General features: G+C 40.9%; 1 long non-coding RNA gene across 2 annotated transcripts in view; it reads right to left on the reverse strand.

The window, feature by feature from the left end:
* Positions 1 to 4422: 4422 nt before the first annotated feature.
* The window catches only part of LOC116659335, a 57112-nt gene continuing 38873 nt past the window's right edge, over positions 4423 to 22661 (reverse strand). For both annotated transcript variants that reach the window (XR_004314682.1, XR_004314681.1), the window contains exons 2-3: positions 9875 to 10437; positions 4423 to 9594 (exon numbers count right to left, since the gene is read on the reverse strand). This is a non-coding gene — a long non-coding RNA (uncharacterized LOC116659335). The remainder of the gene's footprint in view (positions 9595 to 9874; positions 10438 to 22661) is intronic.

Below are 22661 nucleotides of genomic sequence, written 5' to 3' on the forward strand. Positions count from 1 at the left end.
TGGTCTCTCCAAATATCAGTTTTAACCAGACAATGAGGATAAGAAAACCAGTCCTATAGGGCTGAGTGAGGGTTTACAAAGGTAACACATGCTAAGGAATTCACCTAGGCCCCAGCTCAGAGTAAGATCATCACCTCTCTTTTCTAGACTATGAGACTAGACTACTTGGTTCTTCTCTCTCTGCTTTCTGTCTTCTTTAGTCTTTCCTCCATAATCTTCACTATTCCACAGTGAAGATCTAATTGCAATATTCATGTAATTAAAACTCTCCTGGTTGCCAAGGGAAAACTATACTTTGTATTGGAAGAATGAGGCTGCTATCACTGCAATCCAATGGTCAACCTCGGCACCACTAAAGGTGATGAAATCTGACAGGTATTATATCGTGATGAGATGAAATACGAGGTTCCCAGCATGACATGTGTTATATCACAGCAAAAAAACGTTTCCCTGGAATCTACTCAAGCCTGTAGGTGTAATTTATACTTTATGGGAAATACAGAGAAAAGAAGCTAAACACCACCAACAAATGAGACAGACCTACAAGATGAACCACAGATAACTGAACCCAGAGAGAGAAGGCGCTATTCTAAATTAAAAAATGTCAAGGACCTACAGATAGAATGGTGGTCCTGGATTGGACCCTCGTTTTGACAAACCAGCTGTAAAGACATTTGGTACTATTGGAAATTTTTAACATAGCCTGAATAATAATGTCAAGAAATTATTATTAATTTTTAAAGATTTGATTGTGTCATTTTTAACATAGGAAAGTTTTTTTTGAGATACATACTAAATCATTTGGGGATGAATCATGATGCTGGCAGTTTAAAGCATTTCAGTATTAAAAATAATTAAGACATGGGTGCTCCTGGAGAATGTCATTCTAAGTGAAGTAAGCCAGAAAGAGAAAGAAAAATACCATATGAGATCGCTCATATGTGGAATCTAAAAACAAAAACAAAAACAAACAAACAAACAAACAAACAAAAACAAAGCGTAAATACAGGACAGAAATAGACTCATAGACAGAGAATACAGACTTGTGGTTGCCAGGGGGGCGGAGGGTGGGAAAGGATAGACTGGGATTTCAAAATTGTAGAATAGATAAACAAGATTATACTGTAGAGCACAGGAAAATATACACAAAATGTTATGGTAGCTCACAGAGAAAAAAAGGTGACAATGAGTGTGTATATGTCCATGTATGACTGAAAATTTGTGCTGAACACTGGAATTTGACACAACATTGTAAAATGATTATAAATCAATAAAAAATGTTAAAAAATTATTAAAATCTAAAAAAAAATAAGTATTTAAAACCCACAGTCTTGAGTACATTGTACCATTGTCTATAAAACAGTGCTACTAAAATAGAAATATAATGCAAGCCACATTAAGTAAATTAAAATTTTCTAATAGCTACATTAAAAAAGGTAAAAATAAACAGGTGAGATTAACTTTAATAATGTATTTTATTTAAGTAAACATATCCAAAATATTATCATTTTAACATACAAGCAACATGATAAATTATTGAGACAGATTATAGTGAGATGGTTAACATTCTTTTTTTTTCATACTAAATCTTCAAAAATCCAGTGTGTGTTTCATACATAACAGTGCATCTCAACTTGGAGTAACCACATTTCAAGTGGTCAATATCCCCATGTAGCTGGTGTCTCCAGGATTGGACTGTGCAGACAAAGTTCAGATTTCTCTAGAACAACATCAAAGGCTCTTCCTAATCTGAGTTTAGCCTGTGCTTCCAGCCCCATCTCCTTGGTGCACCCTGTGCTTCAGTCACTCTCTAACATGTCCACCTCGTGCTTTTACACAGACCACAGCCCTCCAAGAGATCCAGCCCTCTGCTCTTGTCAGTCTGAAGAACTTCGACTCATGTGGCAACAGAGATACTCCTTTAATTACATCTTATCATGGCATCCACGATTTTCACCAGTGCTTGTTACTTTCTGACCCTGGCTACATCTTGAGCTTTTTAACAGGAGGGACTATCATAATCATTTTTGTACTCCCAGCACATTAGGAAGGAAGGAAGGAAGGGAAAGAGTGAGGGAGGGAGGGAGGGGAAACATAACCTCATACCACAGGCTTTCCTTTTTACCATTGATCTAAGGTTTTCTGTTTCTTCCAGCTCTTCATAGTTTTAGCCTCATCTTACACAACCACAAAACATAGAACATAAATACTTTTTAAGTTGGAAATACCAAAATTATGACATCAAATTAAAAGCATTGGCTGCAGTACTGTTGATCACTTACTGATACTGAGTTGGGGATCCGAGTAACCATAAAAAGTAAATAATCTTTTAGGGAAAAAAGTAATCTTGTTTTCTGTTTTTATTTTATTTATTGACATAGAATAAAAGAATGACTAGCTGGATGAGGTTTATGAACTTGGGCAATTAAATTAACTTAGACCTCTGGTTGTTATTCTGTAAAACAAGGGGGTTGAATTCATTGATCACTAAAATTTACTTTAGCTTTAAAATTATATGGTTTTAGGGTTTCTCTGTACATATGTGTGAAACATTCATGATTGCATTAAGAAACTCATCACAGTAATACTTTAGGGTAGAGAGAGGGGGTAATGAGTAAAAGCGGTATTGCCAACAGGGCCAAACGGAAAACAGTGGGCTGAGCTTGGCTGCAGAATCCTCACACCAAAGGAAGCCCTTGCAACGTGCTAGGTTATCATTCACCCCCTTTTCTCTCTAAGCCCACTCCCATTTTTTGACAGAGATTTGCCCCTACTATATCATAAAACACTTTCATGGAGCACAGGCAGCACCATTAACCTCCAAGACACAGTTAAGGTCTGACATTGAGTTTCAAAGACAAGACAGCAAAGATTTCTCATGTTATTCTTTCAGGCCTCTAAGAAACCAGATATCCAGTGAGCAATGAATTAAAATATTTATCTTGAAAGGCAGTTAAAGTAACTGCACAATAAGTCTGGTCTCTGAGTTTTTCATTTGTTTGTTTTTTAAGTTTTTTCTTACACTTTCTCTGTTGGGATCAAGCTTCTCGAAACCAGCTGTTAGTTACACAGAATCTCTGCACGGGTAAAGGTGAGAAGGATTCAGTTAAAATCTTACCACTGTTGTGGCAGGTCTGCAGACCGGCACAGTCTGTTCTGATAGTACTGGATAGCTGTAATCTTAAGAATCCCCTGTTTTAAAAAGTCACTTTTTTGTTTTTAATGGGAGAAGGGCAATCAGAGGCTGAAGCAGTGTTTTTCCATGTGTGACGTGAAGTCCACCTGCATAAGAATTACTTGAGGAGCTCAGTAAACAGGCAGATTCCGGAACCCTATTCCAGACCTGAGTCAGAATCCCTGTGTGGGGCCTGGGAATCCTGGTTTGTATCAGCTGCCCCAGATGATTTTAATACTCGCTGGGCTAAAGTATTTTTTCTTTTAAACTTTGTTTTTCCTGTCTTTCTTTCTTTCTTTTTTGTTTGGCTTTTAGGGGTTTTTGTTTTGTTTGTGGGGGAGGTAATTAGGTTTATTTATTTGTTTTTTTACTGGCAGTACTTGGGGATTGAATCCAGGGCCTCATTCATGCTAAGCATGTACTCTACCACTGAGCTGTGCCCTCCCTGCCAAGGTCTTCTGGTCATAAGCAGAGATTCCTATAGGAGTTTCTGTAATAGCTGGTGAAAGAATAACTCTACGTGTCTGTGTGTGTGTGTTTAATAAATTGGATGCTCAGTGCCACAAAAATAAACTAAAATAATTGGTCATTTGTCCTTTGATTCAAGTGCTCATGGCGAGTCTTTGGCCTTGACCTGGTCATGTTGCTGCAGTACAGTTCGTAACTATCAGTAGACAGAAAAATAAAAGCCTAGCGAGGTACCAGTTACTGGGTCAGATGCATCTAGTTCCCATGGTTTGTATACCTCAGCCTTCTTTTTCCTCCTTGGGAAGTGTTGTTCCTAATAGGCTCACAACAACCAGTCAGAATCAATGTAAAGAAACCACACTGCAAATTACTTCATTATGTTGAATCCAAAATTCCTGTGATGAACAAGCATGCTGTAAGAGAAATGCCTGTGCTTTATCCAGTTTCTATCAAAAGACCACCCAGTATCTGAATGTGACAATATAAATGTATTCGTATATTTCTAGATATCTGGATATGTTTAATGTTACACAAATAATCCAAATGTCTGGATTTTTGCTTAAAAAGTCCACTTTCCTTAATCATGTTTTTAAGCTGTTTTACTATCAAAAATCATTTCTAGAAAAAAATCTTCTATATTGTGAACACTCTATTTTTGAGCTGAGCTATGCAGATAATATAACTAAATAGTTTGTGTCTAATTCTGCTATTATAAAGAGAACTAATCTATTATTAAACAATTTGAGAAATTATTATCCAAAAGGAAATGAATTGTATTTACATTGATTTTCTCCCCAGAACAATTCTGTCTTGGAAAAGATCTAGAGAAGGGATCTTTTGGATGTGATGTATCCTACTGTTTCTTTGGATAAAAACTTTGCAATAGTGTACATTTCTTTTCATTTAATGATGTTAAGCTTAAGATGATCCACAATACCCTTTGAAATAAAATAAAACAATCACATATTTAAGATTTTGCAAAAAAAAAAAAAAAAAAAGAGAGAGAGAGAACCAGGATGGACATTCTCTCCCTTTATTAAATCATGCAAACATTTTTTTTTCCATAAACAGCTGTTAAGCACTTTCTCAATGATGTATATGACATGAGGGAGGGGAGGAGACAGATAAAATTCCTGTTCTTAAGTGGTTTGCATTCTCAGGAAAGATCAGAGTGCAGATACAGGTAGCTATTATAAACTAAGAAAACATGCAAGGAGAATGTCATTTCTTCCATATGACTCATGGAAAAATATAGACAGAAGAGGGAGAGGAAAGGAGAAGTTAACGACCAACGTACAACCTCAACAGCCGTCAAGGCTATGCCAGGACAACAGGAGCCCCGTTGCCACTCTGGGTCTTCATGACAGCACCCCACATTGGCAGTTCACCAACTTCCAAACTTTCTCTAAGCTCATATACTGTCACAACAATCATTCACTTTGTGTTCTAGTCCTTGGGAGAACTGGCCTTTTTAATCATTCCTTTTAAATAATTTGGTCATACCTTTAGTAAATTAAGACGTTTTACCTTCGTCCAAGTAACTATATTTTAGCAGCACTTTTCCACATCATTAATTTATGTCATTGAAGACTGTCTTAATCTGAGTTCTCTCAGAAACTGATCCTGAAAAAGGATTCAGGTACAAATAGTTATTTTGGAAGTGATTCCAGGAAATAGTGGAGGAGTGGGGAAGGGAAAGTGCAGAAAGTTGAAGCAAATAAAGGGTGAATTATCAGAGAATTTACCATGATGGGTAAATAGAGCAGAATCTCTCTGGGGAACACTGGGCACCAATGGACACACCTCCAAGTAGAGTGAGGGGGATACCCCAGCTACCACCTGAGGGCTGCTCCTGAAGGGGCCTTAAGTCTTTGGCACTCTCATCCACCTGACAAAGGTGACTCAGGTGGCCAGAGGAAGCCTTCAGATAAAGAAATGCAGGGGCCAGCAGTGGGAAGTTGGGCCAGTGAGGTCTTTCCTATGGATATATTTACTATTCATTTCTACTGGTACTTAACCGAGCACCTGCTAGGAGCCAGGCGCTCTGCCCAGGGGCTGAGGATAGGGATAGAAACGAATTTGAACATTTTGAAGAATGGACCCACAACTATATAGACGTGTAGTAAGTTCAATGCCAGAACTACGCCCAATTGAAAAAGATAACCCGGAAGAGGGTGATGAACTGAAGGTCAGCAGAGAAGGTCCCAAACTGGGGATGTCATATTTAGACTTTGAAGCACCAGCGGATGAAGAGGAGGCAGTGAGGGCGTGCCAAGCCGGCGGAAGAACCCACGTAAAGCACTGAGGTGTGAATGTTCACTGTCCTCAGAGTGTGCACAGATCAAGAGCACAAATAACCCATTTCTCCTTCCTCCTCCCATGGGCTGCTCTCATTATTTTCCTCTCTGTGTTGTTACAGACTGTTACATACATCATACTGCAATGGATATCTCTATGCTTCCAAAGTTTGACTTCCCTGAGATGATTGTTTTTGAATGTGAACTTCTGAAATTGGAATTTACCTGAACCAAAGAAAGTCTTCTTTTTCAGGAGCTATGTCTTAATTCTGCAGCGCGGATAATGGAATTTCCAGCAAAATGATCCAGTGTCCTAAAGGAAGTGACTCCTTTGCAAGATGGAGCCAGCAGTCTCCTTCCCTTTCTGTCCCTTCTGTTCAACTCCTGGCCTTCCCTTACCAGCTTCCCCATGTGGCTCTGTGGTGGGGCCATGTGCTTAGTGACAGCACTTCAACTAAAGGTGGCAGACCCAGCGGAACACCAGAGTTAAGACCACAAATCACCTTGTATTATAATAGTACTGTTTTAAATCTCTCCTCTGGCAAAGAAGAATCCGTGTATTAACTGAATTAATCTAGCCATGAGAAAGCAAGTTGTTGCCTTTTATTAAAAAAGAGATTAATAACTTTCAAGACTCAATCATTTATAGTTTCTATTTCTAAAGCATTTTAACCAGTATCTTTATGAAATGCATGACAAGGATTTCTTTCTACTCATCAAATCTTCGAATTCAAAGAAAGTTTGCTTGACAAGAGAAAGAAGAAAGCCTCCTAAACCCTTTATCAATAGTTTTTACATAAATACTAGGAGTTTGGGTCAAAGCACTTCTTTAAATTACATAACAAGTCAGATACAAAATTTTTGTTCATATAGAGAGAGGAATGAGAATTTGAATCTATATTCACTAAAATCTTAGTGTAAACCTCTTGGGCAGTTTTAACTAACTCAAATACAGAAAAAAATACTGTATTTACAGATGTACTTATTTCTTTTAGAATTCAAGACAATACTTGATTTAGTCATATCACAGACATAAAAAAAAATTAAGTAAATAATCTTGATTCGCACAATTCCTGGCTTTTACACTCAGTAGTTCTGTTTATTTTCCTGGTTTCAATTTTTCTTGATTAGTTGCATATTTGCAGTCATTATTGCTTCAGATGAAATTACTTCAGACCACTTCCTAAATGGAATTACGCAATGTCCCTCACTCCTTTGATTTTTTTTTCTTTAAAAAAATCATCATTTCTTTTCAAAGTAAAGTAAGGAAAAATGCAACATAGAAAATCTCTCCTGTAGATTTACCTAGTGTTGCTTCTATCTAGAGATGAAATTCAGATTATCCTTTGGGCCATCTTGTCCTCACTCAGGCAAAGTTATTTTTAAGAAGGAGTTGTGCTGTTAAGTACTAAATATCTCTCTCCTTTATTTTATTTAAATGAACTCCTTGAGACAGAGAATCTCCATACTCACTCTTGGCTACCCAGACCCACCCTGCCAGCAGCCTGTATCCTGTACATATTGAACCCACCAAAATGACACAATTTGGGGTCTTCATAATTGGTGCCATTGTCTGATAACTAATTCTTACTAAGATGTTAAAGGCTATCAATGGCTTGATGCAATCAATCACCATATTAGAAAGAGCACTGCAGAGCAGGAGGGCAATAGGTACAGCTCGGTGGTGGAGTGCCTGCGTCCTGGGTTCAATCCCCAGTACCCCCATTAAAAAAAAAATTTTTAAAGAGCGCTGCATTTGTAATCAGAAGACACTCTCACAATCTTGCTGTACCACTTGCTGAGTTGTCTGCACCTCTATTTAACAGTGTAGTTCAACATTATTGAGCACCTATTATGTGTCACTATTCTAGGGATGGAGGATAGAAAAATCGTTGAGAAAAACCTAGTCAATGTGCCAACGCAGTTTTCCAAGGATGGATGAAACATAAAAATGAAAAAAGATCATTTCAACACAACGATATGGAGAGACATATTCTGCAGGGAGGAAGTGGAAAGCTAACTGTCTTTCAGGACTTTTTTCATTTCTCCAAACACGTTAAGCTTTGGTAAACACCTCTCAGAAAAGGTAAGTTCCTCTCTTACTGGAGCTGGAAAGTCTTTTTACACTCTCTCACTAAATCTTATTTGTCCTATTTGAAGGATTATATGTGAAGTAATTAGAGAGAGAACACACACTCAGCTTCCTTAGGGATGCTACTGCTGATTTAGGAAAGACTGGAAAGCCCCAGGTCAATGAAGTCACCGCTATACTGGGTGTGTATGGAAACTCAGTGCGTGAGATCTAATCTAACTACTGGGAGCAAACGAGGGAACATCTGATCCCTCACTTATTTACAGGTGAGGAAAGGGAGGTTGGGGAGGTCAAGGGGCTTATCCAAGGCCACGCAGCTAGCGAGTGGCTACGTAGACTCCAAGCTACGTCCCCTGACTGTCGCTCATCGTCTCGCTCATTTCTTTGATGGGCACTTAGAGAGCATCCATGGCGCACAGACCGTGCAGAGCGCTGCAGGGAGTTCGGCACTCCTGAGACGGGCCCTCTGCTCCTTCTCCTTCAATTTAATGCTGAATGTCAGCTGCATTTGAGGACCGAGGTGATGAGTTCATTTGGAGAGATTCTGTTTACCTGAGGAGATGCGATGAACAGAATGTAAGAGTCTGAATTAATATGAAGTTTACAAGGTGACATGAGTCCTCAGGGTAATACAATTAAGGAGCCATCTCATGATGACGGCTCATGAATATTTGCGCTCTTATCAGAATAGGACCTCGGCTGAGTGAGGACAAGTGACCTGAAATGTGCCTTTGATCTTCCTCTTAGGGACAGAGAAGAGGGAGGAGCAGCAGCAGGGAAACTGCTTTCCAAATAAAGGACTTTGGAAAAGAAAAGTTGCCCAGTTCGTTCGTTGCTCAAAAAAGGAGTGGGAGCTGTATCTTGGGGGTCCTTTGTTTCCAAGTCTTGGCTCTGCAGACCCAGACTATAATGGAGCAGTGTTAGAATTCCAACTGGAATCCCTTTAGGTTAAAAAAAAAATAAAATATATGAAAAGAAAAAAATGATCTCTGGGAACACTTTATTGCAGTGCTTACTGAACTGTTCCTGGACGTGGCTCAGTGGGTTCAGTGGTCAGATCTAGCTGGTGTGAGAGGCTCCATCGTAACCATCCCTCTCAAGCCTGAGAAACTGCACTCCAACCAGGAATCCAAACTGAGAGCTGTGTTTGTTGCTTCTTGTGTCTTTGGCTCCTAGAATCCCTGCAAAAACCTGCCCTCTGGTTGTTGCCCTTTTTGATATGGGGACCAGTACATTCCAGACTCCCTGCTGCGCCAGTGGTTTCCACAGGCCTCAGATCCAATAAATGTGGGAGGTGCCGTTTCTCATCCCTCTTCCACCTAGGTCTTCTTTAGCTACATGATTGGTCACTTCACTGCTACACAGGACCTAATTCCATTCTGATTAAGTGGTTACAACAGAAAGAACCAACACCCTGGTCAGGGTCTTGGTGGACAGCAGTCAATGTACACATTTAAATGTGTCCCTTTAAATACAGAGGAAGGAGCAGGGAGGTGGGTAGAGCTCAGTGGTAGAGCTGCTGCTTCGTATGCACGAGGTCCCAGGTTCAATCCACAGTACCTCTGTTAAAAAAACAATAAATAAATAAAAATATTATGTTCATTTTTATTAGGTGTTATCTTTATTTATTAATTTATTATTATTGATTTACTAATGATTTGTTATTGATGAGGTTCATTTCATTTATTACAAATAAATTAAAATTGTATTTATTTTATTTTATCTATTTTTATAAATATTTATTTCTTTATTAAATATTAATACATTAAAAATAATAAACCTAATTATCTCCCCCCCTAAAAAAAATAGACGGAGAGGAAGTTAAGGTCTTTTGTGTACCACCTGTGATAGAAGAGAACAGTCTAGAAAAGCAAGGGGCCACGAGGGTGGCCTGTCCTGTGAGAATTCCTTTTCCGGTCGCCGCCAGGCAGAACAGTCACAAACCCGTCTTCTTTTCTGAGGGAACTTGTACTTGAAGTTGGGAAATACGCAAGATCTGGCTTCATGGAAATACTGAGCTAATCCTTTCACAAGGCAAATGGAAAAAGTTTGCTGATACTAGTTCCGTTTTTTAAAAAATGCCGTCTGATGAACGCCTTCGTTTTCCCGACGCACCACAAAAGAGAAAGTGGGCAGCGATGTGCCTTTACGGAGAGGAAAAAGTGTGTGCCTGGCAGCAAGCACGTCGGGCCTCCACGCCGCTCCTCAGGTCACCCCCAGCCCTGGGGATCTTTTCAGGGAGTCCACGCCCAGCCGCGGGCTTTCGGAACCGGGGCGCAGAGCTACGGCCCGGCCCGGAGCCGCCGGTGCGGCCCTGCCAGGCGCACCGAACCTCAGCCAGCAGATACGGGCTGTAAGTCACAGGCCAACAGGCCACAGCAGTGTTTCCCGATTCACCCAAATCCCTGAAGAAAACAAGAATGAAACAAGTGTACATTCTTTTTCTGTTGTTTTAATTCTTGTTTAGAACCGGTGCTTGGGGAAGCTCTTGTGAGTTCAGCCATTGGTCAAGCTTTGGGCTGAAACAGACTGAGCAAGTGTGAGAAAAGGGCACTAGTGGCTGACCGCAAAGCAGACTGGGAAAATCACCAGGACACACGGTTACTTGGCTGCGTCCACAGAGGTGACTGAGCCCCATTTTCTCCTGTATCTGGCCCTTCTCACCACCTGATGACAAGAGTTCTGTAAAACACCGGAGCTACGACAGGAGCCTTCAGGCAAATCCCAGTGCCTTCCTTAATATCCTCAACAGTCCCCAAGCGTGGATGAGACCGGAGCTTTCCCCATCACCTCGTCCTGTCCCTGGTCAACAATCTGTAGTATATACTCAGCCATAAAAAAAGAATAAAATAATGCCATTTGCAGCAACACAAATGGACCTGGAGATCGTCATTCTAAGTGAAATAAACCAGAAAGAGAAAGAAAAATGCCATATGATATTGCTCATAAATGGAATCTTAAAAAAAAAAAAAAGACGCAAATGAATTTATTTACAAAATAGAAACAGACTCACAGACATAGAAAACAAACTTATGGTTACCGGGGGAAGGGGGTGGGAAGGGATAAATTGGGAATTTGAGATTTGCAGATACTAACTACTATAAATAAAATAGATATACAACAGGTTTCTTCTGTATAGCACAGGGGATGATATTCAATATACTGTAGTTAACTTATAATGAAAATGAATATATGTATGTATATGTATGACTGAAACACTATGCTGTACACCAGAAACTGATGCAACATTATAAACTGACTACACTTCAATTTAAAAAAAACTATAGTATAACTGTGCCACACTCTTTATGTTAACTTCATTTCACAAACTTAGCTTGGAATGTGGGATTCCTATAATTCAGTGACGTCAGAGAGGCAGGATTCGCCCTCTGAATTCAGCCACTCTTGGTGAGCTGTGAGCTGTGGACTTGGACGGGGTGCTTGAACTCTCATTGCTCCCACTGTCCCATCCGCTGCGCTGTGTGGTACAATTCCATTCAGTAGGTGTTATGAAATGCCACAGGCTGTGCCAGGCACGGGGCACACAAGGGATAGAATCAAGTGGACCAGCCTGGGCAAGTTGGGGAGAACCCCAGCAGCCAGGAAAGGAGGCTCAGCATTCCCAGGGTGCATGCAGAAGCCTCAAAGACAAGTTGTCTGGGTACCGTGACCCTGCAGGACCCAGGGGAGTTTTGCTGCTGACACCCCTGGTGGGCCTGGGCCACGAGGCCAGGAGGAGTCCTGTGGCATTTCTCAGCCCTCGGGAGAGAGGAGAGACGGGTTGTTCTCCAGCTGCGGATGTCCCCGAGCATCTCGTGGAACCAAACCAGACAGCCCAGACGGAACCTGGCCAGGAGCTCTTGCCAAGTTTGGAAAACCTGAGACCTGGATCCTCCTCCAGAAACCACAACACAGTTCTCTTGTGAGTAGAAGAAAGGAGAAAGGGAACTTAAGAGAAGGGGAACTGAGCAGGGAAACAGAGGGGACCCGTCACGCGATCAGAGGGTCGCTCAGCAGACCCTCCCGGAGCGAGAAAGACGAGTGGGAGAAGGGCATATTCTGGCAGGTAAAGACCCTGGGATTTTCTCTGCCCCGGCCCACTGTGGAACACAGAGCCCTGTCTTCCCATCTGTCCAAACATAGGGTTAGGCCAGATTGTTGCTCAGATTCCTGAAAACCTGTGTGCATGTGTGTGTGTGTGTGCACACGTGCACACATAGAGAGCATGCACGTATATTCGTGTATACACACACGTGTGTATGCAGAAGCACATGTACGTAGCTCTGAGGACTTGGTGAGTAGCACACGAACTTCCAGCAATCAGTTCAGTAAGTCTAAGGATTTACCCCCAAATTTACTTCATTTTCCCAAATAAACCTTGACACGCCCCCACACGATGCCTAAGGGAGCACCAGCACATAGTAGGTGCCCATTAAATATTTGTTGAGTCGATGAATAAATGATTGAGACAGAAATGACCCCGATCGTCTGAGCTCCGCATTCCAGCGGGAACTCTGTCACGTGCTGGTGCCAGCGGAGCAGGTCGGCAGAAGTGCCCCAGGCAGGCAGTTAACCCAGATCTGGGAAGGCAGAGCAGGGTCCTGGCAGGAAATGGTGTATTGAGTGTGACCTGAACAATGAGAAGTTGGGCAACCAAGAAGCAAAAAACAAGGTTGGGATGAAATGAATTCAGTAAAAAGAAAAAAAAAAGATTATTTCAGGTCAAAGGAACGATGCAAAGATTGCAGACTGGCAGTACACTAGCTGGATTTCATCAACAGAGGTGTTTCATTTGCCCACAGAGCTGGCTCAGGTTTAAAAGTTAGAATTTACATAAATACCTGTAATGACAGTTCCTCTTCAAAAACTCAAAAGCAGCCCATATAAAGGCTGATAGCTGGAAGAGACGAGAGTACACTTAAGGCATTGAAAAATGTGCTGTGGCTGAAATGTGATGTGTAACCTGGAGAGGGAAGATGTAATAATGTCCAAATCTTGAAGGCCTTCGAATGCCATTTTAAGGAGTTTGAATGTTATTATAAAAGCAACAAAGAGCCACTGAGGTGCTTTCAGCAAGTGAGTGACACACGCTGAAGTGTGCAGAGTGGATGGGAGTTGTTCAAGACCAATGAAGTGACCAATTAAAAGGAAATCACGGGAATCCAGACAAGAGAGGACACTGGCCTAGATGAGGAAGGGGTGGGGAGGAATGGAGAGATTCTAGGGGTATCCATTCTCCCCTTTGTCATTACTAACATCACCCCCCTTCCTGTAGTGTGGCATCATGTCCCGTAAGACACCTGCCCACATTCCTTTGTGGAGCCTTGTCAATTTTTCTAGAACTGTATCAGTCCTGGACCATCTTCTTGCATATCATTTGTTAGTAACCAAAATAAGTCTATTTCTTATCCATATTCATTCAATACAATGCATCTGTCAGGGGACAGAATCAACAGAATTTAGCAGACATAGGATGGACACTTCCTTTGTAGGGTTGTGATGATTCCGTATGTAGAGTATCTGCCACTATCCAAAATAGAGGCAGGCCACAAATACTGGTTTATAATGTCCTGTCCCTGGTGAGGAGTAAGAATACTCAGATCAGAAACCAAAAATGTTGGTCTTCCTTCCACATTTATTTAGTAACCAGCATGTGAAAGGCATCTTACACATTGTGCACATCAAGCATTTGACACTGATCCAATGGCCACTTTAATAAATGCTTGAGTATTACTTAGACATAGGGAAAGCAATGCTTGCAGAAAATGTTTTCAGACACAGGAAAAATCCCAAATGGGTTATTCAGGCTGATGGGGCTACAGAAGATAACTGTACCAGGAGATGTTTTATTCTATTTAATTTAGCTCTTCTAGCAATTTGATCAGTTTTGACTCACCGCCATGGTGAAGGCAGACATGAACTTTATTTCTGAAGATTGTATTCTGATTAGATAATGCTTTGGGTAATATCTGGTCATTGAAGGGGATATCAAAAGCAGAAAGCAAACGTAAGAAGATCACTGAGCAACAGCGAAGTAAACAGTAACCTACACACAGTTCCCTCTCTTTCACTGCAGTTATTGTATGTAGAGAGGGACATAGATGGCTAGGGTAAATTTGTCTTGATCTTCCTACTGTCTGCTGAGAACAAAGTGAAATTAAAGCACAAACAATCAAGCAGTAGGTATAAATATGATCTCAACTCCATTGGGAAAACGATTATATGTCTACGTGCATAGTAAGGAAAGCCACACGGAGAACAAGAAGAAAATACACCAGGAGGGGACCGTGTGCAATCACAGAATGGTACAGTTCCATGTGATTTGCTGTCTTTCTAAATTTTCCATGATGGCATGTATTACTTTTATAATCAAGAAAAAAACATGTTTATTAGAAAGTGTTTTATGCAGCATTCATTTGACTGGACAGAGTTCTTTAACGTAGCAAGTCTTTAGGGTGGCTCCCATCTTTGTTCATGGTTATGCCACCTTCACAGGAGGATGAAGAAAGGGAAAAATCATGAAGTGTGGACTAGGTAATACAGTCAAGGAGACAAGAACAGAACCATGGACAGAAGGGCACAATAGCACTAACTTTGAAAATGTGTACTGATGAACCAACAGGTGCTTTGAGTTTGAACTTGTAAAATTGTTTTGATGTGGACAAGTCCATGGCACCCAATAAAACAGAACTGTGGCATAAACGATGTGATGAACGGGGTCTGCGCTTTGTCTTGCTACACTTGCTGGTATATGAATGCTCTTCGGTAACTGGGGAAATCTAGTCAACTGAAAATACAGGGTACTACGATGCCCGCAAACCAAAACTCCGTCACGTCAATTGGATGAGCAATTCTGTCCTGTGAAATTTGACCCTTTGCTGTTAGCTAATCATATTTACCAGAGAAAAGGACATTAACTGAAAGAATAAATTGACTTCTAAAAAGAAATGTGATCTTCCACGCAGATCTGGTAAGATGTATTTCACTAGGATTTGCGTTTTGGTTTTTTTTTTTTTTGTCTCTGGGTACAGAGATTTGACAGCTTATTATTTCCAAAGAATAAAACTATTCCTCCAGTGGGAAGAAACTCAATAAATATTAACTGATGAGCAAAACATTTGGTTAAAGAAATAGAGCTAAGTAAAACTTCTTTTCTTGGGTAATAGAATAAGAATAAAAGAAGGGACATTGGGTTAAGAACCCGTAGGGGGAAAACAAATTAAGTTGGTTGGGTTGGTCTTACATTTCTGAGATGTTTGCTTTTGACCTCTCGAAAATAAAATCCCTGGTGGGGAAGTGAGCTAAGAAAGCAAACTGTTACATGTGTGGCAATGGGGTGAGGTCCTTGCAGTGTTGAAAGTAAGAGCGTCTGAAAGTCAGGACAGTGCACAGGGGCTACACAAGCAGAGTTGCAAAACAAAAAGCAGGATGATAAAGTGAAAGGAGAATTAGAGTGAAGCACAACCGTCCAAGAGGCAGTGTAAAAACAGATGCCACCCAACTTCTGCGAGGAGATAAAAGGCCAACATTAATGACAAATGACAAACAGTAATATCTGAAGAGAAATGGGGAAGAGAGAAGTCACATGTCCTCATGAGAACATCTAGATGGTTCCTAGATACGCTTAGTTTAAGCAGGACTGCGTGATCTCGGAGTTCTGCCAATGACTGAGCTGTTGCTCTTACCAACATGGTTTTCATTCCGTGACATTATTTTGTTTCCATCGCAACCGCTATATTGCAGTTCACTTCTGGGACTAACCACCCCACGAGTTAAGGATCTCATCCTCCACAAGCCTGACCCCACTTCAGATGTCAGCCACACTTTTGGGGTCCCCAGGCCACTTGTATGTACTCCTGACTGGCTACAAATTTGAGGGTTTCCATGACCCCCTCAGGTCTGATAGTTGACTAGAATAGCTCACAGAACTCAGGAAAATGCAATGCTTACTGTTATCATTTTATTACATATAGACCAGGACCAGCCAAATGAAGAGACTCATAGGACGAGGTCTAGGGGGCTTCTGAAGGTGTCGTGTCCCCATTGGATTGAGCTGCATCACCATCCTGGCCTAACAATGTGTTCACCAACCTGGAAGCTCCACTAAACTTGGGGTCCAGAGTTTTCAGGATATAAGCATGGTTAGTTAAAGCACTGGCCACGTGACTGAACTCAATCTCCAGGCCCTTAGCCCTCCCTGGAGGCGAGGCTGGCTCAAAGTCCACCTCTCCTATCATGTGGCTGGTCATTCTGGTGACCACCCCATCCTGAAGCCATCTAGGGAGTGACCAGGAGTCACCTCCTCAGCATAAACTCAGGTGTGATCCGGGGGGCTTGTGACTAACAAAAACCCCTCTGTCACCATTTAGGAAATTCCAAGGCTTTTAGAAGCTTCATGCCAGGAACTGAAGACAAAGACCAAACAAATTCTTTTTATACAACAGATATATTAAACCAAGAACTGCAAAATGACATGAAAACAACAGATATTTGCAAGATAAATAGAAAACTCTATCTTCACAGACATAGAAAATCAACTTATGGTTACCAAAGGGAAAAAGGCTAACTTAGGCATTTGGGATTAGCAGAATCAAACTACTGTATATAAAATAGATAAACAACAAGGTCCTACTGTAGAACACAGGGAACTCTATTCAATATCTTGTAATAAACTATAACGGAAAAGAATATGAAAAGTATACCTATATATTTGCTGTACATCCAAGATTAGCACATTGTGAATCAACTATACCTCAATTTTAAAAAAGAAAGAAAGAAAATTCTATGTTTCTGATTTATAGCACACATCTGAAGGATGAGAATGACTAGTCTAGTGTAAATCACACAAGGTTTTTGTGATGTGAACATATACTAGAGTAAGAAACCAGCAATCCTATTCCAAGGACGGTTGGCTTGGGCAACAGACGAAGACAAACATTTTTTTTCAATACACTCACTTTTTATTTCAATGCCCTCCATTTGCCTCAGTGTCAGGCTTGCTTGTAGTTCTCTGTTGACTATTTCTCCCAAAGTATTAATTCCAATAAAATTTATTCAGCACCTTCAATGTACAAAGCATGGTTATAACTAGATCCCTGTCCTCACAAACCTGTCTGAAGCAGGTGACAATTATGTTAAAAATTAAGCAATATGAAAAAGGTAGAAACAGAGGACTTGGGGAGTGTTTGAGGCTTGAGCATTTAGTGAGAGAAATCTTGGAGGTGGCTAGGAGGAGGCAGCACTTTAAAAGGGTCTTGAAGACTGAGTAGGATTTCATTACAAGATGGAGAAGCAAGAAATTTCCCAGCTGAGTAAAGTGACAAGAGGGCCCAGAAGCTTAAAAACCTGTTTAGTGAAGCCATGTGGCTGCAACTAAAGGCACATGGCTGGGTGTTTTAGGAGATTATACTGGTGGGTGATGCCATACCATATCAGGGCAGGGGCGCACACTCTAAATTCTGTGCTGAGTTGGAGCGTTGCTTTTCAGGCAATGGAGAGCCACCAAAGACTGTTGAAAAAGGATGCTTCACTGTGCCTTAAATTCCTCTTCTGTAAGCCCTTCCAAAGCTTACAGACAAAAATTAAACCATTTAAGAGATTATTGAAATAGTCCAGACAACAAATGACAAGGAACCATGGAACAGAACAATGCTGGAATACCAGAAAAGAGAACCAACAGAATTAAGAAATGGATTGTGGGGCAGAAACAGGAGTTGGGGAAGACAGTTTCCTAACACCTAGCCTGCCTGCCTGGGAATATGCTGTCATTGAAAGAAAAGAGGAACTGTCCAGTCTGCTCAGGCTGCTATAATAAAACACCATAAATTGGGTGGCTTCAACCACAGACATTTAATTCTCACAGATCAGGAGGCTGGGATGTCCAAGATTTAGGTATCAGCCACTCAGTTCCCATGAGAGTCCTTTTTCTGGCTTGCCAGGAGCTGTCTTCTTACTGTGTCCTCACCAGGCAGAGAAAGAGAAGAAGCAAGGTCTCCTGTTTAGTAACAAATAGCACCATTTACCACAATCCTAAAACTGGCATCGCACTCACCCCAAGCATCCTCACTGTGATCCCAACGTGTCCCTGACCTGGCTCTTGCCTCTTTCTTCAACATCACTTGTTATCACTCCATTTCACTCTTGTCACTCAATAATATTGAGAGCCATAGAATTCATGGACACGTCACCATGTTTTAAAGTTCCCTATTCTCACTCATGCTGTTCCCTGGTCTGGAATGCTCTTTTCATATGCAAGTCTTTACTAATGCTACTTGTCTTTCAAGGCTCAGTTCAGGCATCATCTTTGGGGAAAACTCTGTTGGGACATGTCGCACAAGCTGAACTGGGGCACCGCTGGAGGAACACTGCACCATACAGTGGACGCTGATTCCCTTGTCTGCCTTTTCCATCGGACTGTTAGTCCTCGAGCACAGGGACTGTTTCATTCTGCTTTTCTACCTCCAGCACCTAAATGTATATGGCAGATGACTACTCATAAAAAAAAACCCAAGTGTGCCCAGTTATTCAGAACTGACTTCTCAATACTCAAACATTCACGTTTATTAATGTACAAAACAGCAACCTCCAGTGTTCTGCTCCTCTTCAGCTTGAGCTGCAATTGTTAATTAAAGATCTACTTAAAGGGGCCGTGTCTAGACTGGCCAAAGAAGGCAAGAACAAAAAATTCTAAATGTAAATTTCTCTCAAGAAACATGATCTATTTTTGAAAACATCCCTGTGGACCATTCCTAGGAGAACAGAGTAGAACAGAGCAGAACAGAGCATCTTCTGAATTATCTCCCTAAGTTGAATCTCTGTGAAGACAGGGAAGAGGGTTTATGGGAAATGAAAACACTGGAAAATGAGAAACAGAGAAGAATTATGTGGACAAGGATAAACCAGCAAAGGATGCTGAATACGAAAAGGGAAAATTTGAGTCTGACACACAAACACAGATAAACCATTTTTCCAAAAGAGAATAAATGTGATCCAAGGAGTCAAAAGAAATGATGATTTGGGCAGAGAAATCTAGAAGACATTAAATTAGAAATTTCATTCATTCAGATTGTACTGTATTTTCTTTGAGAATGCAAGTTCCTGACCACATAACTGTTTTTACTGAACACCCACAGCAAGCGAGGCTTTGTTCGGCCGAGTCTAACAAGACACCAGTGTAAATCGGTCAGAAAGCGTGGCCAAAGGATCACTACACCAACCATTAATCAGGCGTTCCGTTCATTCTCTTTTCCAGGGGTTAAAAAGTTGGTAGTATTATGTCTAATAAGTGGAAATCTGCCATAGCTCTGCTAGGTCCAGAAGAATCCATTATAAAACAAAAACATGTCCCAAACAAAACTATTTGGCCACTTAACATTATTTTCTGTAGCATTTTGAAACACAGCTGATCTAAAATTAGATTTTTAAAACAAGTTGTTATCAGTCTGAAAAAGAACACAAACTACTTTATAATCTTGAGCAGAAGTAAAGGGTCCATTAACTGTATAAACTTTACTTTAGCAAAACCTCCTCGTGGTATCCTCAACATCCTGTGAACAAAAAGTACTCAATTTCAATATAAGAGCAGAACAAACAGCTTCAAAAAGGGCTGGTTTATCAACAACCACTTGAAAACCTACATAAATGAAAGACCGATTGGGCCTGATAGAAACACTGATAAAAGGAATCTGGAATAAGGGCTATGAAACTGAGTGCTAAGAATTAAAAGAATGCTTATGACTTCTGATTTGCTTGAGGATATGTAACAAGTCAAGAAGTTCTGATACATTTTCATATTTTTGAGAATTGTTTTTGCATATAATTCAGGCTTTAATTCCTCCATCTAAAACGCAACATTTTTTTGAGCACCTACCGTATATCAGGAATTAGATGAATTAAAACAAAAGACCTGGTTTCAAGGACCTCACACGCTAGTCATGGAAACTGACATGTAACTAGTTACGAAACTGAGGATCCTTTTCAGTGATAAAAGTGTTGGCCAAGAGAGGGACTGTCTCCCTGGGTTTGATGTTCCGGAAGAGGGGACAGCTGAAGGATTGGGCATCCTGTGAACGGGGGACCAACGCTTCATCTCACAAACTAGACTGTAAGCTCATTGAAGGCGGAAACTTTTTGCTTCTTTGTATAGCTCATAGAGTATAGTAAATTTTCAATAATTATATCTTGGCCAAAGACAGTTCTGCTTGATAAGCCTAGGTGATTTGGAATTTGAAAAATTAGAGGCATCTAAGGAAGGAGGAGTCAATGGGACAATAAGAAGAAAACTTTTCCCAAAGCTAAAATATAATAGTCATGAATATCTGCTAACAAGAAGAATATTAGTCACAGGTAGCCCTCAGGCCGATAGATATCATTCTGAAGCCGAGAAAATTCTGCTCCCAGGTTTGCTGATTCACGGGGCTGGGAACTCGGTCACTATGGACTACTACCCGTGCAGGCAAACTCTTGGTCTCTGCGACCCAGGATGTGGAAGAGGGTTTTGCTGTGAATAGCGAGTGGGTCTGACTTGGGAGACGCCAAGATGGTGGAGTAGAGGGACTCAAGCTCGCCCCCTCCCATGAACACACCAAGAATCACATCTACAGACCCCCTGAATCGCACAGAACACCTACTGAAGCCTGTCTCTAGCTTCAAAGCACAGGAGGATTCCGCACAAAAACCAATATACACCAAGTTTATACTTTATAGCACAGGGAACTATATTCAATAGCTTGTAATAACCTATAAAGAGAAAGATTATGAAAAAGAATATGAATACTTACATGTGTGACTGAATCACTATGCCGTCCACCAGAAACTAACACAACATTGTAAATCAACTATACTTCAATTAAAAAAAAATTCTCTTGAAAATCAAAGGAACAGTTTTATGGCATAAACCACACCATGTATTATTTAGGTACAAGAATTATGTAGGTGTGAGAATGTTGTAAATTTTCAACTGATTTAGGAATCGTTATTTTGAAAATTCTTATTGTGGGGGCCTTGACTCACCCTTATCTTGATGAAACTATTTATAAAATTTTATTGTATTTTTATATATATATTTTCTGATTCTTTTCCATTATAGGTTATCACAAGATACTGAATATAGTTCCCTGTGCTATACACTAGGACCTTGTTTTTATCTTCCTTTGTTTAACAGCATCCCCTTCTCCTGGTCAAACCGGTAGAAACTACAGCCCTCCAGCCTTTTTCTGATCTCCCAACCTCTATATAGACCCTGTCCCCAAGAAGTCACTCTAAGAACTCTCTCAAAGCAGTTAGTTTAAGAAAAAAAATATAACAGCATGTTGTTAATTGAAGGCACTTTTAATATAATTACATTGATGATTTTAAAACCTCTTTTTCACTTAAAAAGCTGCACTCTTGTCATGAGGTGCTGCTCCTGCCTTTATTACCTCATGCCCTCCCATCACTTTTGCATGGCTCTGTCCTTCCAGTCATCTGGGTCTCAGTTTAAATGCCAGCTCCTTAGAAAGGCCTTCCGTGACCACCTGGTATAAGACAGCCACCCAGTGAGTCCTGTTACTTACGTCCCTGTTTTAACTTTTCTGTCTGGTCCTTAGCATGCCCCAAGGTTGTTCTCCTTCATTTTCTAGTATGTTTCCCATCTTTCTCCTCTGCTAGAGTACGCTCTGTGAACCTTCAACATTCATATTTTCCCACTTACAGCTTCCAGATTTAATATGCCACACACCCACAAAAAAAAATAGGAGGTTGATTATATTAAATTAAGAGAGCAAGGACATCCTCCCTGTCATTCACCAGCTACATCCCCAGAAAATGGAAAGTCTCTGCCATGTAGTGGGAACGTAACTGACAGACTTTCAACAGGTGATGAATGTTTCATTTCACGCTGTTTCCCCACAGTCGTGCTTGCAGGCCCAAACTGAAGAAGTCAGGTGTGCCACGACCCGGTCCAGCCAGCCTGGCCCTCCTGATCTCTCTGGCGTGCTCTAGCCGTTCCCCGTGTTCTGATGTTTCTTTTACCCGAATGGCACTCTTCCTTCCCCGTCTGGCCACAGCCTCCTAGGAACACAGCAGGTTGTGGAAGTGAACAGCTGCACCACTGGTTCCAAGGGCATTCCCCAGCAGGTGCTGCAAGGGCGGGCTCCCAGACAACTGCGTAGCCATAGACCCCAAGCGACACTGGGCCAAGTGTCTCTTCAGTGACATCTATGTTTATGCCACCAAGGCATAACCAAAGGGGTTTCTCTTTCTCGGAACATCACTTCTGCTTCTTTGCTAATAGTAAGAGGCAAAGAAATTGGGTAAAGTTACTCTATTCCTCTGCCCCTGCTGGCTTTAAAATAAATACCCCCAATGTCTTATTTCAGCCCTGAGTCCCCATAACTTATCTATGGCCTTTTTACTAATCTTCTGATTTCCTCATCTCGCTAATAGCTCACAAAAGAAAAGTTCTTTCATCTGTTTAGAAAACTTCCACAAAATAGCTCCAGCTTCTCTAACGGAGCCACTGTTGACAAAACCCGCCCACACTGCTTGGTGAAATGCTTAGGAAATTTAAAGTAAAATTTGAAGATGTTTCTCCACCTGATGTTAACTTGAAAACAGAAAGTCTGTCTTGGTTCAACAAGCTAGATGGTCA

This window comes from Camelus ferus, chromosome 23 (assembly GCF_009834535.1).
Source record: "Camelus ferus isolate YT-003-E chromosome 23, BCGSAC_Cfer_1.0, whole genome shotgun sequence".
Classification (NCBI taxonomy): domain Eukaryota; kingdom Metazoa; phylum Chordata; class Mammalia; order Artiodactyla; family Camelidae; genus Camelus; species Camelus ferus.